Below are 11,402 nucleotides of genomic sequence, written 5' to 3'. Positions count from 1 at the left end.
CAGACCCCTACAGAGAGTCAAGACATATGGTGAGACCTCATTGTGGTCTTCCTACTACCTAAAGGGGGAAAGATGGGAAAGATGGGAAGGGGCTGTTTGTCAAGGAGTGCTTTATCAGAACACGAGGTAACAGCTTTGAACGAAAAGAGAATAGATTTAGGTTAGATATAAAGAAGAAAGTCTTCATGATGAATGTAGTGAGGCCCTGGCACAGCTGCACAGGGAAGATGTGGTGCCCCATCCCTGCAGGCACTGGGGCCGGGTTGGATGGGGCCTTGTGAAGCCTGAGCTGGGGGAGGCAACCCTCCCCTTGGCAGGACATTGGGGCTGGGTGGGCTTTAAAGTTCCTTCCAATCTAAGCCATTCTATGATTTATTCTGGGAAATAACGTGTATCAAATAATCAGTTCTGAGCACTAAATACTGTATAGATATCTCAAACACCTTAGTGTTGTATTCCTGTGGATAAAGGTCCATTCTGTTTCACCCAAACATATTCTATCAATAGGAAACACCTGGAAACATTTTCAAACATAAATTCCCATGTTAAATATGTTTTATCAGATCTGTTTCTGTTTGAAAGCTATACTAAACTTTCCACATCGCCATCAAGGGGGAATAACCTCATGTGTGACTGACTAGTTGTTAACCATACTGTAGTATTCACTGATAAATCTTAATGTATGGATATGTGAAACAGCATAGTGTATCAGTAGTGAATTAATGAAAGAGACTAGAGTCCAGGCATTTCCAACCTGCTGGCCGCATGCAGCCCAGCCCAGTTTGCTGTGCAGCTGCCCCTTGCCCCACTGCATCGTGGCAGCAGCTCTTCCTGCCAAGCAGCCCAGCCGCTCAGAACCAACCAAACATCAGTGCACTATTAATCGTATCTGCCTGAAACAAGGGCATGGGGAGGGCAATGTTAACTCAAGTTATGGCAAATAATTTCATGCATTTTGATATACCGGCTAAACATAGGTCTGTGAACAGAGAAGAATATGAAGCCATGCTTTTCATTTTGATAAAGGAATTTGAGAATAGGTTTCAAGACTGAAAATCATCAATTTTTTGGTTTATTTGTGACTCCAGTTTCAGCTAACCTAAATGCATTAGCTGTGAATTTTCAAGTGGAATGTATAGTTAAAAATCTGGTCATGTCTTTTTTTGCCAGACTTTTATAAGTCCTCTTTAATTAGAGAGTAATACCCCTCACCTCACAGTCACACCTCATTCCACCTTATTCTTGTCACTACACTGGGGCGGTACATACATCTGTGGACAATTATTGCCTAGAATGAAGTACAGAAAGAATGAAATTTCACCAAAAATCTATGACAAGCCCCTTGAGAGCTCACTGAGCATTGCAGCCTCTGCCATCAGACCAGCCTGGTGCACTACTGTCAGATAAACTGGGTCACATAGCCCACTAATTTTATGGTTTTGTAGCTCTCTTTTTTATATGTTTTAATTTAAAAAGAAAAAAACTTTAAAATAAGTTTAGTTACTTACATATATTAACTATAGTATATATTTAGTGAGGGCTGATCCAAAGAGTAATGCCTTATATTTTGTTATATTGGCCTACAATGTCAGAGGCAGATGGTGGTGGTATGGCAGTAGAGGTTGAACTTTCCCAACAGTGTTCCATTACGTGTTGTTGCTGTGTGAAAGATTGCAGCAGATGGGCAGTCTGACACAATGGTGTCTGACATGGGAGTGTGTATGAAGCAAAGGTGTGTCACTGAATTCTTTCATGGGGAAAAAATGGCAGACGTCGATATTCATTGATGCTTGCTGAATGTTTATGGAGACTCAGCAGAGTATGTGAGCACAGTGAGGCGGTGGTGCATTTCAACAAAGACAGTAACAGCAACAGTGTGTCATCTCTGCTGGTACAGATTTTTACAAGCACTGCATTAAGGCTCTTGTTCATCAGTGGCAAAAATGCATAGTTAATGGTGGTGACTGGAAAAATAGCATTTAGTAGCTGAGAATTTGCTCAATCAAACAATGTTATTGTACTCTTTGTTGTCATTTCTGTGGAAATAAATAAAATATGTTACTTTTGGAGTGACTTACGTATATCCAGCCCAAGACAATTCCTCTTCACTCAGTGCAGCCTAGGCAAGCCAAAAGGTTGGACACCCATGGACTAAACTGAAACCTTCAAAATAGTATTTACCATTAATTTCTGCTCTGAGAACCAAATCTTGCAACACACAAAGCCCTGCAAATGTAAGATCTGATGCAGCTCAGCAGCTTTTATGAGGCATATACAAAGCCAGAGAATTAAAACCCGTCATCTTCCAAGAGTGATTTTGTCACAGCAACAACTCCTTTGCCAGATGCTTTAATCTGTTCCATTGCACATCATTCAAATATTCAAAAAGAGTCCGCCTTACATCTTCAGTGAATGCCATTGGCAATGTCATGTTGTACCTGTGCATTATTACTAGCTAGGATTTAAAGAAGTGCCTGTCTTTTCTGTAACTTGCGTTCAGTGCTTTTTCTGTCACTCTTTTAGGTTTGATTGTGTTTTATATGCAATAGGAACTATTCCCAGTGTAGCATTTTAGTATCTGTCGCTGTGAGAAAGATCTAATTTTTCTTTTACATAGTTAGCCTGCGTCTTTTGATAAAGAACTACATATTGATGTGAAATAGCAAAATATCCTCTATACTGATGGAATCATTTTATTATAATCCAATAAAATTAAAGTCATTTGGCACAGATATAAGACACTGCTACAGTGTTTGGGTAAGGAGACAGATTCAAGTGTTACAGAAACACAGGCAATACGAAGAAACTGAAGAGATTGCACTGACAAGAAAACACATCACTAAATAGAAATGAGCCTTTGATAGATCTGGGACTTGTTCCCTTACCTAAAGACTGTAAAGATTTGGGTTTCATCTACAAATGGATGGGTAACTACTGAGTGTTCAGAACAGATTCCCTAGTGTGCCTTATACAGATCTAACAGAGGTAAGCTTACATTATGGCAGATTTAGGAAACTATCCTTTCCGAAATTATCCCAAAATACAGCAACTTCTGTTACTGTACTTGAGCTTAAGCAAAAATAAGGCAGAAACTCTGTGCTCTCTGCTTGCTACAGCTGAAATAAAAAGCTTGACAAAAATAAGCATTCTTTCAAAGGCCATTGTATTCGTTTTTCCATACTAAGAAAAGATAAAATTAATAGAACATGTATAATTAATGAATTATTTTAGCAGTAGTACTGAAGTATTGTTTTACAGCGTGTGTATAAAGTCAACAAGTTTGTGTTAAGGTGCACTGTCAAACTACTGCCTTGAAGGGATTACCTTTCAGATTTAATAGCATGCATCAGACATTTCCATTGTTCCACTGTCAGATGCCTCCCCATGAAAAAGGGTGTATTTTGTTTGAGGCCTGATCTGGAAGTTAACTGGTGTATTGCAGTGGTATCACCAGTTAGCCTCTGGCTCTGTGTGTGGTACTGGATCACCACAATGGGCCATAATAACTGCAATGCAGTATCAATCCATATCTATCATTGGTTTTCAAGAATCCCTCTTGACAAAATCATTTCCTTTCTGTAAGGTCTTCTAAAGGGAAATGCACCATTACTGGAAGCTTTTAGGTATCAATAAGTAAAAAATGGTTACAGCTTCCAAAACTGCAGTGTTTCTTCCCATGAGAAAGAAAATACTGTATATATTTAGATAAAGATGAAAATAGAAGTCCTGAGGTTTAGACACTGCCCTGGTACTCAGAAAATTAGATTTCATTTTTCTGCCACTACATCTCTTCATCTTGTTACTATGAGCAAATCAATTATTCTTTTTCAGACTCTGAAATTAAGATAATACTTTTTTTCCCTGCATGCTGTTTATCTGGTTTACAAATTTCAGCAGCAAATTCTGTGGGTATGAGTGACTGACTATTTCTGCAGAGCCTGGGACAGTGAATAGATCCAGAGGAAGTCACCAGCATTCAAACAACAGCAGCAACACTACTGTATGCATTGCCTTTTGTAATTGCACACATGGTTGAGCAGGTGCTTAAAGTCCTGCCCCTCTTGTGTTCCATCATAACAATTGTTCAGTTACACCATGTTACAAATAGTATGCATGTACTAATTAAATATGTTTGGGCCAAGCAGTTACATTTCTGATATACTGATGTTTCATTTTTATCTAGTGCTCACTCAGAGCAGTTTCCCACTGAAATGGTAGCGAAGTAATTTTTGGGCAAAGGTGGTAGGACTGGATACAAGCGTGTATTAAATTTCCTTTTGTTGTAACGTACCGTAGGATTGTCCTTCTATCTGCCATGCCTTTCACAGATGTCTGACATAAAAAGAAAAAGGGCTTAGAAGCAGAGGTTTAGACGAGATAATTCACATTTCAAAAGAAATTAAAACATTGAAATCATTTTGAGTAATTTACGGTGAGATTAAACTAAACTATTCTGCTTAAGTCTCCAGCCAGTATGTGTGAAGTTATGAATAAGTTCACTAGTTTTAAAAAATGAATTAAAATGCTGAAGATATAATTAAAAAAAAAATTTAATGTTTTGATACGTTCCCTTGGATTTGAGAGAGGTAACTTCCTTTGTCCATATCCTGTTATGACTATAGAGAGATGTTTTCAAAAGATTAAAAAGGAGTGCTGACCTTTTGATGATTCTATTAACTTAGGGACACATGACAATTAGAAATATGAGCACAGAGGAAAAGCAATAACATTTACTCAGGTAACCCCCATTTATTTCATACCATGTTTATTTTAAGCCAGTGATCTAAGGTGACAGAATTTGATCCCCTCAAAAAGGCTCACTCACAGATTCTTCTATGAGAGCACTGTTAATGATACTTATGGCCACCTGCATCTGTATCTCTTGAAGAAGTTTACCCCAGACAAGGGATTTTGCCAAAAATTGAGCTACTGATGGTGAGTTACAAATTTTGGAAAACATTGAGAGTGTGTCCTCTGCAAAAAAAATTCTTTGTCAGTCGTCACCAAATCAACCTGTAGTCACGCTCTGAACTTTCTGTTCTTGGGTTTTGGCTACAGCTGTATGAACACAATCAAAGTTAGGGCAGTGACTTTGAAGCAAAAAATTATCCTGAAATGTGTAGGTGAGAGCACAAGTGAAGCTTCCTTTATTTAGGAGTGAGATGCTCCTGGCCCCTCCCTCAAATTACAATGCTGTCTTGAAACCAAAGGAAGAATTGTATTGATTTTTCTTGTTCTGTTGGCCTCTAGCCTGTCCTTTGACATCTGGGATCATCTCTAAGGAGATGTTTCCTTTACTACTCACAAATCTTATCAGGCAAATACAGGCTCTCCATTAAGCTATTTCCATTGGTAGCCAACTCTGTGGAGTTCTTTGCAGCTGCTTAAGGAGCATAGATTTAAAGTGTTTGAATATATCTGGGTGAGATTGTGCCTGCACATTGCACTGGTGGCTGACTTAATTCAAGTTAACAAGCAACAGGCTGAAACTAAGCAAAAATAAGTTTTTAAACTGGAACAAATCTGTTTCAACTATAAATAAAATGATTACTGGAACTTCCGCACATAGACAAATCCTAAATCATTTCACTAGGATAAATATGAGGACTCAAGTTTAGTCTCTGTGATCAGACTTGAAAATTAAGGTACCAGATCCCCCTTGATTTCAGTGGGAGTTAGGGATTGCTTTTGAAAACCATACCACTGGTGGTAGGTACGGAAATCTGGATTTCCTATGAACCTGTGACTGACTGTCTGGCTCCTGTGAATCTAAGGGACTTTTGAAACAGAGGTTTGGCTCCATCATTTCTTAAGGCATACATTAAATTTACTCTGTAATTAAGCTGGGATGCGTTCATCTGTCAGCATTGGGATACATTTTTGTAAAACTGATGGGATTCAGTGAGTGTGTAATTTGTATACTTGCAGCTTACCCTTTCTTTGCAGCGAGGGGAAGCTTGTGTGCTTTGCTGTCTTGGGCCTGACTTTTCTAGGTCTCAATTCTGTGCTGTGTTACCCTATACTATTTTATAGCGTATCTTCAGAAAATCTTTTTACATTGTGCTTTTGTCTCCACTTCTTCCCTTGGGCACAAGCAGCACAGTAGCATCCTGCTCTGCTTCTTCTTTTGCTTGGAAGATTTATGTTTAGGAAAGGCAATGTTTCATGTTGCAAAATATGTGACATTTGCGCAATGCCATGGTTCATTTTTGTGGCCTGCAGAAAATTGCCACGCAGATGCTGTTGTAACAGAGAGTATCTGCTCAGAGTATCTGGTCAAGAGGGTCAGACTACTTGATAAGAATTAAAACAAACAAAATTTATCTGGCAGGGAAAGTAGACTCAAATGTTCCAGCCACATGGTATCTGCCTCAGTTGTAGTGAAGAATTCTGTCCACAAGGTGACTTTTCTGTAATCCCCATGGGGCCTGCCAGTAGATGATCATACTTCTAACTGCTTACTTCAGATGTAACCAATACACTGTCCTTTCCTGTCAAGATCCCATGGTTATCACAGTGCCTATGTACTCCATGATGGAGAGTTTCAGAGGATAGCTGAGTCTCAAAAGTAGCCATAAATATTCAAATTATTACTTGATAGGTGTCCAACTGCTGCAAGTTTGGAATAAGAGTTTGAATGTTTTGAGATTCTTAAAGATAAACATCTTATTACAGAACCGACTGTGTTTGAAGAAAAGTGCTTCTAACACTTGTTACTACAGAAATCCCATCTTCTGAATTCAGGTGAGCAACTTTTGTGTTCAGTATCTTTGCCAAGACTCACTAGAAAGTTGTCCAGCTGCCTGAAGCTTCTCTTCTCAGAAATGGTGTTCTGCTGCACCTTGTCACGATCCATATGGCCTTATTTAGATGCTGGCACACTGCTCGCCCCTATTTTGTTCTTTGTCTCTTCCTTGACAAAGCCCAGCTGCAGCCAGACGCACACCATTCTGCACGCCATTCTACACCTAGGGGCTGCTGCATTTTGGGGCACCATCTTGTGCCCCCACCACTGCAGTGTCATATCAGCTTCCTGAATAAACACAGCAAAAAGGTGGTCCCTCTCCTCTCCTCTAAATTCAGAATTAGGCAGGAGGCAGATACAAACAAATGCAGGATCTCAACACTGAACTACGGTTTATGGTACTGGACAGTTCTTGCAGTGCTAGAGGATACTTCTGTCAGTTTACAAAAGCAAAGCCAAGGATGATTCAGAGATGTCTAATATAAATACGTGACTAAGAATTTGGTATTTTCAAAACTTTTCCAAGGTTTTTAAGGAGCGGCTTTAATTATCACTGTTTTTATTTTTTTATTTTACTTACATGTGGCTTTGTCCCCTGCATAGGAGATTTCTGATTCTGAGAATTAGCAGCTAGCCGTGGGATAAAGATAATCTATCAGCAGCACAGCAGCAATGCAGTCATGTTAGCTTTTTAAAGAGTAAAGCAGTGTACGTGTTCTTGAGAACATGCTTTTCCTCCTATAAAAATCAAAAAGTAGAGGCTTTCAAATAGCAGTGTGCTGGTCTAACAAAGTCACCTATTGTGTTTTTCTTAAGCATATTTTTGATTTTCAGCTACATAGAAAGGACATGTTTTATCACTGTCATTGTGTATCAGTCAAACTTTAATACTGCTACAAGTGGATTTATGGTATGACATTATACCTCTGGACATGATATATTCTCCACACATGATTTGCAGAAGTAATCTGTTGCAGTTCAATCAGTGCAACCTAAGTCAATTAGTCATCATACAACTACATATTCAGGATGATAATAAATTACTAGGGAAGTCATTAAAAAGTAGGAAATAATAAGAGTCAGTGTTGAGACACTTATCACTGTTCTTTGTATCTCATTTTTGGACTCGTGTTTCCTGGAAATCTTTCCTCATGGAGAAGCAAGATGCAAATGTCTTTAAGACACAGTGGTGCTCAGTTAAAGGAAGATTTTCAAAAGCAGGCAACTTTCTGTGCACAGATCTGTGCTCATATATAGAAAAAGTTGAAATTTGTGAAAGTTTGGATTGCATGTGGATCAGTTCCACATAAGACAACAGTAAATACTGAAAATGACTCTGTTCAAACATAGGCTTGTGCACTCTGCCTGCCTTTACAGCACTCAGAAGGACTGCTTCACTTTGACCTGACATGTTTTACCCATGCAGACATCAGCATAGCCTCATAAAAGGTTACTAAAATTCCTGGAGTAATTCTATTTAACACTTCCCTCAAATTAAAGTTATACAAAGATGAAAAAGAAAACAAAAGAAAAAGAATCTGTTTGCAAGTTTGAATTTTCCAGTGAGCTCATATAAAAGCGCCCTTTCTAGGAGGTTAGGGGTATTTTGATGAGAACTGTATCTCCCATTTTATTGTGCTTATCCTTAAAACTGTGTCCTTTGAGATACAGATGTGCTTTTTATGTCCTCTTTTCATAGGAGAAATTGAAACACAAGAAGACAAAACGGTTTGCCAAAGTTCAACAGAATGTCTCTGGCAAATAAAAGAACTTGCTTTTCTTTTTTTCTTACATAGGAATAACCACAATACCACTTATTGCACAATGTTAGTAATTGTCTGGATTTAAGTTAGATTATATGAAAGTTATCAAGTTAGATTATATGAAAGACAAAAAATTAGATTAAACTACTGGTGCCTTGTACATCTTCTGCATTTTAAATTTGGAGTTGTAATGTTCTTTTATAAATGGATTTTCCATCCCTTTTTAATCCTTGGATATTGTTTGGATCACCACACAGTTCTTCTGCCATGTTGTCTTTTTCACTGCATATATTGAATACAGGCTGTCACTGCCAATCAAGGAATTACTTGGGATGTTTCCCAAAATATTATTTTCTTTTCCTTAGTGACAAGAGCCTCTCATTGCTGTGACTTAGGATATTGGCATTTCTTGAATTCAGCAGAACTGTCCCACTTCACACCACCTAGAAATGTCACTGGTTATTACTGAAGAGTTTGTTCCAGATACTTCTGTCACCAGGAGGTTGCAGCACCTTAGGTAAAACTCATGTAAAAATTACATCTTTGAAGTTTGGATAGTGAAGAACTGTTGCTATCAGGTACAGAAAAGCATTTGATTACTTTAGTCTGATACTATCATCAGGCCCATGTTTGGAAACACTGCAAGCTTTACGTTTTTCTGCTTTGAGTATCAAATCTCCTGCTGAATTTTGTTGTAACAAAGATATCAATGTGATTTGGTCAGCATTTTCCACCAAGTTGTCCATTGTTTATAGCAAACGTGTAGTCACTGTTTCTCTTCGTGTCACTGCACTGTGTCATGGTGTAAGCATTCAGACTGAGTGCACATGCTTGACGAACAACCAGAATAGGAGGTTCTGGAGTGGAAGTAACATCACCTTTCCATGCCTGGTTGTGGTGGGATGTGAGACTGCAGCTGGATAGGCTGCTGAAAGCTGGGCTCCATCCCAGTCCCTTGTCAGAGCACATTACTAAATAATACTAAATGAAGCAATACATAAGGCATTAGGTGTTCTGTCCTGTTCCATGTTCTGGTGCTTGTCCAAAAGATGACAAAGTAAATTGGAGGCAGTTGAACTCTCTGGCTGTGAAAAACATTTTGTAGTGCTGTCTCACTTGGTAGGCAAGTGATTTAGGCAAGTAAATGCAACACAGTAAGAAAGCAGGCAAATCAAGGTTGGAAAGATTGAATTCCAGACTCTCAGCACAAAATCACCTCTTTTTTTCAAAATAAAATACATACTTTGAAGCTAAGTCATTAACTGAAATTGTACATTATGGATGCGAAGGATAAAACAGACATTTAGTTCATTGTGTCAGAAAGCCAAATCTGAATAGATTGGATAGGCTGATTACCTCAGTAAGAGCTACTCTGCATCTGTGAATCAAAGGTGAAAGGCACCTTAGCTTTCTAGTCTCAACTATTCTGGTTTTTTTTTTTAAATTATCTGCTAGCAACTTTCTATCCATAAATCCCACCCGGTGGTTTGAGAAGGACTCCAGAAATGATGCTTTATTCTGAAACATCTTGAAATTCAACAATCTTTCTCAGCCACCCTACAGAGTTAAAACTAAAAACAAATACTTACCCATTCCTTGACTTTCTTCCTGGGCAAATGAACTTCTGTCAGATGCAGAGACAAATTCATCCTGACTGGAGAAACTGAGTCAGAGATTCAGAGGAGGGTTATGGTCAGTTAGTGCATAACATATTGCTGTTCTACATTCTGCTTTGTTTGCTGAACCTAATTCTGTCTTTGTGTACATCCAGTCCATTTTCCTCACTACAGACTGGAAGAGTAAGGGCTGGTTTTAGCAAGAAGCAAGATGTTATTATGTGGTTGGTTTTTTGTGTGTGCATGTTTCCACTCTTATACCATTCAAAATATAAACGACTCTCATTATATCAGATAATAAATAGTGAGATCCTCTATTCTTCTCCAGAGTTCTGTAAGATCTGAAGCTTGTGTATTATTTTCTGAAAGTAATAGTTCTCAAGTATTCAAAAATATGCAAAATGACAATAATTTACCACTTTTTATGTTATATTTTGTGTTACCCTTACTTCCTGAAAGAAATTAAAGAATATTGACTTGATCTTGTTGCAATCAAAAGGTGATAAAATATTTTTTAAGCTATTAACGTTTTAAAAACAATTTAAAAGACGTTTCTTGCCCCATCGAATGAACTAAGACTTTTCCTTTTGCAGTTTTTTCTCCTGGATCTTCCTGCAAGCTCTCCAATCAGCACATCGTTTGAGATCACGTGGCTGCTTACTACAAGAAACTGATGTCTGCCAAAGGTATGTTCACTCTTCAGTGATGATGCTATCCACGTCACTGAAAGATGAAATCACATTCCAGGGTATGTTGGTTGTCTGATTGACTTTTGACTGGCTGATGAATCTCTTCCTCCTTCTTTGCTCACTCCCACCTTCATTAACTCAGGAGACGTAGCAGAATTTAAAGCTGAGACACAACACGGCATGCTGTAAAAGAGGAGATACGTAGACCTCTTGACTGGAACTGCTTTAAGAGAAGCAAATCCCCGCTGCTGAGAGGTGTGAAGTATACATAGTCAAATCATTCTACAAAATGACAATTTCAGCAAGAGAAAAATTATTTAATTCTCTGCATGTATATTAATAGTAGTTTCTCTTTAGGTGTATATGTCAGTTGAAATAATAGGAAAGGTAAAACGAGAGCTAGGGCAGGTAGTTATTTAATTGAGATAGCCCCCAGAAGAATAACAGAGAGGTTACAGCTTTAGAGGCTTAGAAAATTAAAGCATCAGTCCTGAGAACCTAGAAGGAAGTTCCTGTAGTTTACATTTGTAATTGAGAGAGCTTTTCAGACACCCTCTCTTCTGCAAATAGCTTCAAGCTTTAAGGAGAA

This window comes from Lagopus muta, chromosome 2, assembly GCF_023343835.1.
Source record: "Lagopus muta isolate bLagMut1 chromosome 2, bLagMut1 primary, whole genome shotgun sequence".
NCBI lineage: Eukaryota > Metazoa > Chordata > Aves > Galliformes > Phasianidae > Lagopus > Lagopus muta.
Note: the sequence above shows the minus strand (reverse complement) of the source record.